This window comes from Nycticebus coucang, chromosome 17, assembly GCF_027406575.1.
Source record: "Nycticebus coucang isolate mNycCou1 chromosome 17, mNycCou1.pri, whole genome shotgun sequence".
In the NCBI taxonomy this organism is placed as follows: Eukaryota; Metazoa; Chordata; class Mammalia; order Primates; family Lorisidae; genus Nycticebus; species Nycticebus coucang.
Window position 1 is genome coordinate 63,594,501 of NC_069796.1, and position 11,444 is coordinate 63,605,944.

The following is an 11,444-nucleotide window of genomic DNA, read 5'->3' on the forward strand; positions in this document are numbered from 1 at the left end:
AGTTTAGAGTCAATATCCCCTAACCTGTATATGGTCCACAGATGGGGGGCATCAGCATTGCCTCGGAGCCTGTTAGAAACTTAGAAAGCCAAACCCTACCCTGGACTTGTTGGATGTGAGTTTATACTTTATCAAGACTGGAAGTGATTTGTATGAACATTAAGATTTGGAAAGCACTACTCTAATCCACTGATCCTCAAACCTAACTGCACATTGGAATCGTCTAAGGTGTTTTTGATAAAATATTAAATTAGGTCTCATTCTTGAAATTCTTTTTTTTTAATTTCAGATTAATATGAGGGTATAAATGTTTAGGTTACATTGTTTTTGTTTCTAAGGAAAGTTCAAATTGCAATTGAGCCCTTCACTCAGGGCTGTACTGTATACCCTTTCATTGTGCATATTAGGGGAGAACTTATCACCCTCCCTCCTCTCCATTCCCTTTTCCCTCTTTCTCCCTGCCCCCAGTAGAATGTACTTATGTTTTTTTTTTCATGTGGGCATGTCCTTTTTTATATACAGATAAAATTTGTATAAGATTTTATATTATATTAATATTGAGTACATTGGATACTTGCTTTTCTGATTAAATTGGTATGGGTATTGGGATTTCAAACAATCCTTACATAATTCTAATGTGAAGTAAAGTTTGAGAACTACACTATATCATACATTTGTTACGTTTGTTACGTATCATACATTTGTTACATTTGTTACGTTTACAGATGCATATAGATAGGTCTCTGTAAATGAAACTTAAGTGATGTGCCCTCTGTTCTTTTGTCAGTAAAACTGTGAGATCAGCGGGCAGGTTATTATTAGGTTCATTTTACAATTGGAAAAAATAAAATTTAGGAAGGACAAGTCACACAGAAAGGATGAGAATGATCAAGTCTATCCTATAATATTGCTCTTCTGCTGATGCTTTTTTTTATATATTGTTACATTGCTTCTTACATTGCTAAGGCACAAATTTCTATTTTTAAAACTTAGACTAAATTTACTACATGCCTGCCTATCACCAAAAGCAAGTCTTATTAAAATAACTTGATTTTTCTATACAGGTTATTTTAGAGGATTTGTTAAATTGGGATAAACTTAATCTCATGACTTAAGCAGTTTATGCATTTTTTATTAAAGAAAAGGGGTTATTTGGGGTGGTGACAAGGTTTTTGACATGGGTGGTGGTTACACAGGTGTTTGCTTGATAGTAAACCATTGAGTTGTACATTTTGTTTAGTGCACATTTCTGCATATATTTTACATTTCACAGGTAAAAATAGAGCAATGTCTATATTCTAGGCATTTATGCAAAGATATAAAAATAGCATTTTAGCAGTAGTTTCCTTGCTGTGAGGCAAGAGGCTGTAGAGTAGTAAAAATGTTGGGGCTTATTCTTTTTCCTTACGGTTTTCATCGATAAATAAAATATTGCAAAGCACCCTGACCAAAAGCCTCTAGGAACAGCAGGCAAAAGAAAAGTTTGATTTATTTAGCATGATGCAATAGGAAAGAAGACCTTTTAGAGTGACCAGGACAAGCTCTTAGTAAGGGAGGAAGAGGCCGGGAGGGACTTCTTCTGGGATTTATGGCCATGCTGGATAACTCTGAGAAGGAATTAAGAAGCACAAACTGGTTCTTGATTGGAGGCTCTTCAAGAAGAAGGGAGTTCAGTGATATCTTAATGCATTTTATCTAGGAAACAGGAGACGTATAAGGAGCTAGAGTTATCAATGGTGAGGAAGCAACAAACCCAAGTCAGTCAGAAGAGGCCAGGTTGAGTCATTTGTGGTTGCAGAGCATGACCTCACCTCTGCCTTGCTCTGAATGTGGTCATAATGCTGTCCTGTCTGAGACTGATTTACATTCTGTGAAATCTCAGAGTCTGGCTATATGATGGCTACTTTTTTTCCCACATTTTAAAAGCATTCCTTTGAATGTTCTCAATTTCCGTTAATTTTAAGGAAGGTTGAGAATTCCAAAAGGAACAAAAGGGGGAGGGATAAAAATTCTTGTGTCTTAATTACTAATGGTCCCTAAAAGTGAGCGTAGTAGGGATTCCCTTTGGAAATGGACCCTAAAGTATTATTATTACAGAACAAAAAATGATCATTTCCCAATAACTTTTTTAAGTGGGTGAAGTTTTGTAGCTGGGAGGAGTTCTTTTTTTTTTTTTTGGTTGTTCTTGTAATTCTATTGACTAATTTTAAATTTTAGACTGAGTATTCATAACAAAATATTATGAGCAAAAGAATAAATAATAGCATACATAGCTGCCAAAAGAATAAAAGGTGAAATGGAGTATAAAAGTAAACATATATGTCAGTCAATTGAAAAGAAAATGATAAGATAGTAAAAAAGATAGAACAAAAAAATAGAAGAAGCTGACAACACAGAAAGCACAAAAGAAGATGGTAAAAACCAGTTTAAATATATAAATAATCACAATTAAAATGGAGTATGCTTGTCAATTATAAGACAGTGAGTCAGATAAAAATTTTTAAAGATCCAATTCTATGATGTTTAAACTGTAAGACCTTGGGAAGATGGAAAGAAAAATGAGAAAACAGGCATCTAAAAAGAAAGGAAGCTAAGTTATAAGACAAATTATATTGTAAGAGAGAGAGCATGATTAGGAATAAAGAAGATTATTAAATGACGGTAGGTTTAGCTTAAGAAGAAAATATATCATAATTCTAAAATTACATATATCTCATAAAATATACATAAACATATATCTGTATTTTTATATATACGTGTATATGTATGTGCTTCTATATGTATGATGGAAATATATAGGCATGTTGGTAGATTCACCATTGTAGTAGAGATTTTCAATATCTTTTTCAATTTTAACTTAATCAAGTGGAAATGTGGTAGACTACATAGATTTGAATATAGACAATGGTTTCATCTTTATACATTTCAAAAAAGAGACAAAACTAATTTATGGTAATAGATATCAGAATAGTATATTATTTACTATAGTACTATGCTTGTACTAGTGACTGGGAGCTCATGACTGGGGGCTCATGACTGGGGAGTAACATGAGGGAGTGATCTGGAGTCCTCATCATGTTCTGTACATTGATCTGGGTAGTGGTTACATAAGGTTAATTCTTGTACCCCTGTTACTACCATACCACCACCACCACCGCAACTACTACTACTTTTTCTTTTTTTTTTCTTTCTTTCTTTCTTTTTTTTTTTTTTGAGAAAGTCTCACTTTGTCACCTTGGGTAGAGTTCTGTGGCATCACAGTTCATAGCAACTTCAAACTCTTGGGCTTAAGCAATTCTCTTGCCTCAGCCTCCCAAGTAGCTGGGACCATAGGCGCCCACCACAACGGCTGGCTACTTTTAGAGACAGAGTGTCTCTCTGGCTCAGGCTGGTCTGGAACCTGTGAGCTTAGGCAATCCACCCGCTTCAGCCTCCCAGAGTGCTAGGATTACAGGAGTGAGCCACTGCGCCCGGCCACTACTGTTACTTTTATCTTGTAAAAATTTGGCAAGCTGCAAAATTATGATTTGTGCATTTTATGTGTGTGCTTCAATAAAATGTTTCCTTTAAAAAAGCAATAAAAACTATATAAAATAATATAGATGAATACATATGCACTGAACTTTTTTGTAAACAAGCAAGATACAGTAAACCTAAAATTTAGAACAGTGGTTACCAGTAAGGATAAGAAACAGGGATGTTAGTTAGTTTTTCATAAATGTTTGTGAAGACTAGCTGAAATAATGCAGAAAACAAGCACAGCACTATATTTAGCTCATAGGAGCACTGAGTACTGCTACCCCATTACTATGATTAGGGCTGTTGCTGCTCTGCTGCTGCTGTTGACCTCTGATGCCCTGGTGTTGACTAGTATGAAATGAAGAAGATGGAAAATAGTTAGGCTGACATATTTTTGCCCATTTGAGGTGGCTTCATTTAATAGCAAACAAGAACAACTGATAATCAGCTTATGCATGTGCTTGAGGACTTATAATGTCCTTGAGCATCCTTGAGACTGATTTTCTTCCTTAAGTATTTCAAATTCACCCATAGCACCCCTCATTTAGGCTGGATATGGACAAAGTTTTCTAAAGAGTGTGTAGTGGTCTCACTATCAGATTGCTCACAAATCCTAAATGAGTTAGGGCTTTACCGTAAAACATATACCTACAAGAGGTCATTCGGGAGAGGGAAAGAAAGGTACAGGGACAAAAAAGGCCATTCAAACAAGAATTTATTGTGGTTGAAAAGTGCAGTAGATGACTATATTGGCTTTCAAATTCTGGTAGACCTAGGTGCCATCCCAATTTTACTACTTTTTGACTAGGCCACAAATGGAATTACTTCAAGCTGGGCCTTTGGTTTCCTCATCTGCCAAACGGAGATGACAATGAAAGTTACCTCTTAATGTCAGAATACATCATCAATCACTTGTATTTATGCCTCTGTGCAGAAAATGCTTAACAAAGTGTCCTTAGGATCACTTAACAACTAAGTCTGATCGTTCCTTTTAAGCATAGAGGTCAAAGGACAAGCTTTAAAATCCACAACACATCAAGAGAGCCCCCTTTTCCTCACAAGAAATCTGGAATGGAAGAAGCACTTGTACTTGCTCTGTGATAGAAATTCTAGGAGTCATGAAATCCCACTGAAGTGAACATGGGTATATCCTCTTTTACGAAAGATAAGGCGATGTCCAGACTACAAAGTTAGGGGCTTAATCAAGATTTCTCTGACTTTAAACACAGTACCTTTTTCTTCTTCTTCTTCTTTTTTTTTTTAAGCTCACCACATTGTCTCTTTTTCAACAGATCCCTTTGTTTTACTACCATGTCTCAGTGGTTGAAATTATAGACAGACGATTGCACCTATAATTTGAGGTATTGGCCTCTGACGTGTTAGACTTCCTTTTTTTATTTTCTTTTATTTTTACAGATTTAGAGAGTGCCAGAGCAATTTTGTTACATGGGTTAATGCATGGTTGATAAGTCTGGGCTTTTTGTGTAACCATCACCTGAACAGTGTACATGGTGCTCAATAGGTAATTTGTCATCTCTTATTCCCTGTATACCTTCTCCTCCTCAGTCAACAATATCCATTATACAACTCTCTATGTCCCCGTGTACCCATATTTTAGCTCCCACTTATAAGTAAGAGCATGAAATATTTCCCTTTTTATTTCTGAGCTGCTTTGCTTAAAACAATGGCCTCCAGTTTATTCCACATTGCTGCAAAAACTATGAATGTATTCTTTTTTTATAGCTGAGTAGTATTCTATGGGGGGTGTGTGTGTGTGTACATATTTCTTTTATTCAGCCTTTCATTGACAGACACTTACGTTGATTCCTTGTCTTTTCCATTGTGAATTGTGTCATGATAAAATATGACTACAGGTATTGTCTTAATATAATGATGTCTTTTTTCCTTTGGGTACATACCCAATAGAGATATTCTTAAATCAAATAGTGATTTGACTTCTAGCTTTTTTTTTTTTTCCTCAACTCCATGTTCTCCCATTCACCATACAGACCAGGTTTCATGGGGCCTGGGCTGGGGTATACATAGGGTAGGTTTACTCTGCCTCCTCTTTCTATAAGTGTAAGGACACAGCTTGTGGTAAGCACCAGGAGGTTTTTTTTTTGAGATAGAGTCTTATTTTGTCACCCTCAGTAGAGTGCCATGGTGTCTTTGCTCACAGCAACCTCAAACTCTTGGCCTCAAGCGATTCTCTTGCCTTAGCCTCCTCAGTAGCTGGGACTGCAGATGCCCACCACAACACCTGGCTATTTTTAAGATGGGGTCTCGCTCTGGCTCAGGGTTGTCTCGAACCTGTGAGTTCAGGCAATCCACCCCAGTCAGCCTCCCAGAGTGCTATGATTACAGGCATGAGCCACTGCACCCGGCCTTTGACTTTTAGCTCTTTAGGAAGTTTCCATACTGTTTCCCGTAGAGGTTGTGCTAATTTACATTCCCACTAACAGTATATAAGTATTCCTTTTCCTCCTCGTCCTCATCATTTTTTGCTTTCTGATTTTCTAATAATAGCCAATTTGATTGGTGTAAGATTCCATTGTGATTTGAATTCGCAGTTGTTTGACGATTAGTGGTACTGAGCATTTTTTTATATTTTGTGATCATTTTTATGTTCTCTTTTGAAAAATGTCTGTTCATGTCTTTTGTTCACTTTTTAATGGAGTTATTTGGTTTATTTTCTTCTTGAGTTGCTTGAGTTCCTTGTAGATTCTGAATTTTGTTTTTGTCAGATGCATAATTTTTAAATATTTTCTCCCATTTTGCAGGTTGCCTATTTATTGATTATTTCTTTCACTGTGCAGAAGCTTTAATTAAGTCCCACTTGTCTACTTTGCTGTTTACTATATTTGCTTTGGGGGTCATAGTCAAAATTTTTGCCTAGGCCAATGTCCAGAAGAGATTTTCCAAGGTTTTCCTCTAGAATTTTTATAGTTTCGGTTTTTTTTTTGTTGTTGTTGTTGTTGGGGATTCATTGAGGGTACAATAAGCCAGGTTACATTGATTGCAATTGTTAGGTAAAGTCCCTCTTATAGTTTCAGGTTTTATATTTGTCTTTCATCTATCCTGAGCTAATTTTTGTCTGAGGTGAAAGATAAGGGTCCAGCTTCATTCTTCTGTAGATGGCTATCCAATTTTCCTAGCCCTATTTATTTAATAGGGTATCTTTTCCCCAGTGTATGTTTTTGTGAACTTTATTGAAGATCACTTGGTTGTAGCTATGTGGCTTAAAGTCTCGGTTCTATATTCTTTTTATTGATCTGTGTCCACTTTTATACCAGTACCATCCTATTTGGTTATTATAGCTTATAGTATAATTTGAATTCAGGTAATACTCTTTTTGCTTAGGATTGCCTTTGCTATTTGGGTTCTTTTTTGGTTTCATATGAATTTTAGGATTGTTTTTTCTAATTCTGTGAAAAATGAAGCTGATATCTTGATAGGAATTGCATTGAATCTGTAGATTTGCTTGGTTAGTTATGGTCATTTCCACAATATTAATCACAATATTGACTCTTCTAATCCATGAGCATGGTATGTTTCTCCATTTGTTCATGTTATCTGTAATTTCTTTCATTAGTGTTTTGTAGTTTTCAATGTAGAGAACTTTCATCTCCTCACTTAAATGTATTCCTATGTATTTTATTTTCTTTGTTGCTATTATCAATGGGATTATGTTCTTGATTTTGTTCTCAGTGTGATCACTATTTGTGTATAGAAATGCTACTGATTTTTATATGTTGATTTTGTATCTGAATTTTTACTGAATTCACTTAGCAAATCTGGGAGTCTTTTTGAGAAATCTTTGTGTTTTTACAAGTACAAGATCATATCATTAGCAGATAGTGATAATTTGACTTCCTCTTTTTCAATTTGGATGCCTTTCATTTCTTTCTCTTGCCTGATTGCTCTGGCTTGGACTTTCAGCTCTCTACTGAGTAAAAGTGATAAATCTTGGAGTCCTATTATTGTTAGTGTTCTTAGGGAAAACGCTTTCACCTTTCAGTAAAAGTATTCAGTATACTGTTTGCTGTGGGTTTGTCAAATATGACTTTTATTATTTTTAGCTATGTTTCTTCTGTGCCTAGTTTGTTGAGGATTTTTATCATAAAGGAGTGTTGCTTTTAGCTTATGTTGAGATAATCAAATGGTTTTTATTTTAAATTTTGTTTATGTGGTGGATTGTAATTATTGATTTGCATATGTTGACCAATCCTTGAATCCTTGGGATGAAGCCCAGTAGGTCAGAGTATATTATTTTTTTAATGTTCTGTTGGACTTGGTTTGATAGGATTTTGTTGAGACTATCTGCACCTATGTTCATCGGGGATACTGGTCTGTAGCTTCCTTTTTTTGTTATGTCCTCCCCTGACTTAGGTATCTGGGTGATATTGGCTTTGTAGATTAAGTTGTAGAGGATTCCCTCCTCCTCAATTTTTTGGAACAGTTTCAGCAGCATTGGCACAAGGCCTTTGTACTTCTGGTGGAATTTGGCTTGAATTTGTCTGGTCCTGGGTCCACTGCAGGAACTCTGCCACCTTATATAAACTATTAGACTTTCTGTGTCAGTGGTCTGAGGTTAACACATTCTTGTCTTGGCTTAGAAGTTAGCTTTTGAGAGCAAGAAATCCACCTGATTTTATTTTCTTTGTATTTACAGACATCTCATGGAAGAAATAATTCCCCATGTATCTATTCAGAATAGATTTCATAGATACTATTATAGAAAGATTCTACGTATGTGTTCTCAAATTCTACCCCTTTTCCCTCAAGGATTATTACAACCACATTTGTATTAGACTCAGAGGGAAATATTTTTGATACTTTCCAAGACCTGTAATTACCTAGTCCCACCTGTTAAATCAAATAACTTTATACTTAAGGCAAATTTTTGTGACAGAAAAAACTAGAAAACAGTGGAAGGTATTTTGTCAAGTGTGGAACTTAAGGTCCTGGTATAAGTGCATTTATTTGGGAAGGGCAGAGACAGCAGGGACTTCTTGCCCCCAGCAAATGCCCTGTCTTCCCATGACAAACTGGGCCTCAGAGTACTTATTTCTCTAGCTTAACACATTTGAGAAGAAGTTACACTTCTCTGATGCACAATTCAAGCACTGTAATAACATCCACTCACCAGTATTCCTGAGTCATTTTATCACTTCGAATGTAGGTTGACACCTTTCAGCTACACCATTTTACTCAGTCCCACTTCTGAACTTGTTATAAACTGAACGCTCTGTACCTCCACAATTTATAACTTGAAATTTATTGTGATGGTGTGAGAACATGAGGCCTTTGGGAGGTCATTAGATGAAGGCAGAGCCTTCATAAATGAAATTAGTCCCTGTATTAGTCAGAGTTCTTCAGAGACACAGAGTAGACATAGATAAATTATAGGTAGGTAGACAGACAGATATATAGGTAGGTAGATAGATTAGATACTGATACATGAGAGATGATTTATTAGGGGAATTGGCTTACATAATTATGGAGACTGAAAAGTATCATGACAAGCTGTCTGAAAGCTGGAGACTCTGGGATCCCAATAAAATGATTCAATCCAAGTCTAAAGGCCTAAAAACCAGAAGAGCTGAGATGAATTTGCAGTCAGAGACTAAAGGCATGAGAACTCAGAGACCTGCTCATGTAAGTCCTAGAGTTCCAAGGCTAGAGAACCTGGGGTTCTGATGTCCAAAAACAGGAGGAGGAGAGAAATGGGGGAGGAAATTAATTTTTCTTCTTTGTTTTATCTGGGCTCCCAGCCAATTGAACAGTGCTTGCCCATGTTGAGGGCAGGTATTCCCTACTCAGTCCACTGATTAACATACTATTTTCCTTTGGACACATCCTCACAGACACACCCAGAGATAGGGCATTACCAGTTCCTTAATCCAGTCAAGTTGACACCTAAAATTAACCATCACATTTAACCCTTGTAAATGTGGGTAACTATATGCATGCTCATAATTTACAAGAAATGGAAGCAAAAAAGTATATGCATGTCCTTAAAGGGTACTTAATCTCCCAATAAAGACTATAATATAGTTCTGCCTACTTCAATACAACTATTTTACACACAAATAAAAAGACACTAATCCCTTTATAATAGCCAAGTCATGGAATCAGAAAAATATTCTTAACAAAATAGTGAGAAAATATTCAAGATAATTACAGCTCTTATTTCTGTAATTGGTCACGTGGCTATAACTGGTATTTATAACTACCCTCTTCTAGTACCTGATCTGAATTTCCTTTGCCTTTAGCCAGGACCAGTTGTGGTTTAATAAACTAGTTGTGGTTTATTACCTAATGGGGTGAATCAAACCTTCATTCTTTTTTTTTTCTATTTATTTTTCAATTATTTGAATTGGATTCATTGAGGGTACAAAGAAATAGGATACACTGGTTGCATTTGTTATATAAAGTCCCTCTTATATTTGCATCCTATCCCCCACACTCCCCCATTCTCCTTCCCACCTTCCCTCTTCTTGCTCCTTCATTCCCCTACCCCACCCCTTCTATTAGCTCATCTACTGGCTTCATATTAGAATTAAGTACGTTGGACTCTTGCTTCTCCATCCTTGTGATGCTTTGCTAGGAAGAATGTGTTCCACTTACATCCAGGTTAATACAAAAGATGTAAAGTCTCCACCTTTTTTAATGGCTGAATAGTATTCCATGGCATACATATACCACAGCTTGTTAATTCATTCCTGGGTTGGTGGACATTTAGGTAGTTTCCACATTTGGCAATTGTAAATTAAGCTGTGAAAAACAGTCTAGTGCAAATGTGCTCATAACAAAAGGATTTTGTTTCTTCTGGATAGATGCCTAATAATGGGATTGTGGGATCAAATGGGAGGTCTAATTTGAGTTCTTCCAGGATTCTCCATACCTCCTTCCAAAAAGGTTATATTACTTTGCTGTCCCACCAACAATGTAAAAGTGTTCGCTTTTCTCCATATCCATGCCAGCATCTGCAGCTTTGAGACTTAGTGATGTGGTCCATTCTCACTCGGGCTAGGTGTTATCTCAGGGTATTGATTTGCATTTCTCCAATCATTAAGGAGGTTGAGCATTTTTTCATATGTTTATTAGCCATTCGTCTGTTTTCTTTAGAGAAGGTTCTATTCGTCTGGCTTGCCCAGTGATATATGGGATTGTTGGGTATTTTTGCTGATTAATTTGAGTTTTCTGTAGATCCTAGTTGTCAAACTTTGGTCCAATTCATAATATGCAAATATTTTTTCCCATTCTGAAGGTTGTCTGTTTGCTTTGGTTGTTGTTTCCTTAGCTGTACAGAAGCTACTCAGCTTAATTAACTCCCATTTGTTTATTTTTGTTGTTGCTGCAATTGCCACAGAAGTCTTCTTCATAAAATTGTCCCCAAGGCCAATATCAACAAGTGTCTTCCCCACATTTTCTTCAAGGATTTTTATTGTTTCATGCCTTAGGTTTAAATCTTTCCCCAATCTTGAATCGATTTTTATGAATGGTGAGAGGTGTGGATCCAGTATCAGTCTTTTACATGTGGTTATCTAGTTCTCTGAATATGATTTATTGAATATGGATTCTTTTCCCCAGTGTATGTTCTTGTTTGGTTTATCAAAAATGAGGTAGCTGTACGATGATAGTTTCGTCTCATTGTTTTCTATTTGGTTCCAGATGTCTATGTCTCTATTTTTGTGCCAATACAATGCTGTTTTGATCACTATGGCCTTGTAATGTAGCCTAAAGTTGGGTAGAGTGATACCCTCAGCTTTATTTTTGTTACTAAGAATTACCTTGGCTATATAGCTTTTTTTTTTTTCTGGTTCCAAACAAAATGAAGAATTATTTTCTCCACATCTTGGAAGTATGATGATGTTATTTTAATGGGGATTTCATTGAATCTGTAGATTGCTTTGGGAAAT

The 11,444-nt window shown here is 36.1% G+C and overlaps 1 non-coding gene across 1 annotated transcript; it reads right to left on the reverse strand.

Moving 5' to 3' along the window:
• Positions 1-5,503: 5,503 nt before the first annotated feature.
• LOC128569433 (small nucleolar RNA SNORA51) lies at positions 5,504-5,633 on the reverse strand. Its single transcript, XR_008375380.1, has one exon. It is a non-coding gene; the product is annotated as a small nucleolar RNA SNORA51 (small nucleolar RNA).
• Positions 5,634-11,444: the final 5,811 nt, after the last annotated feature.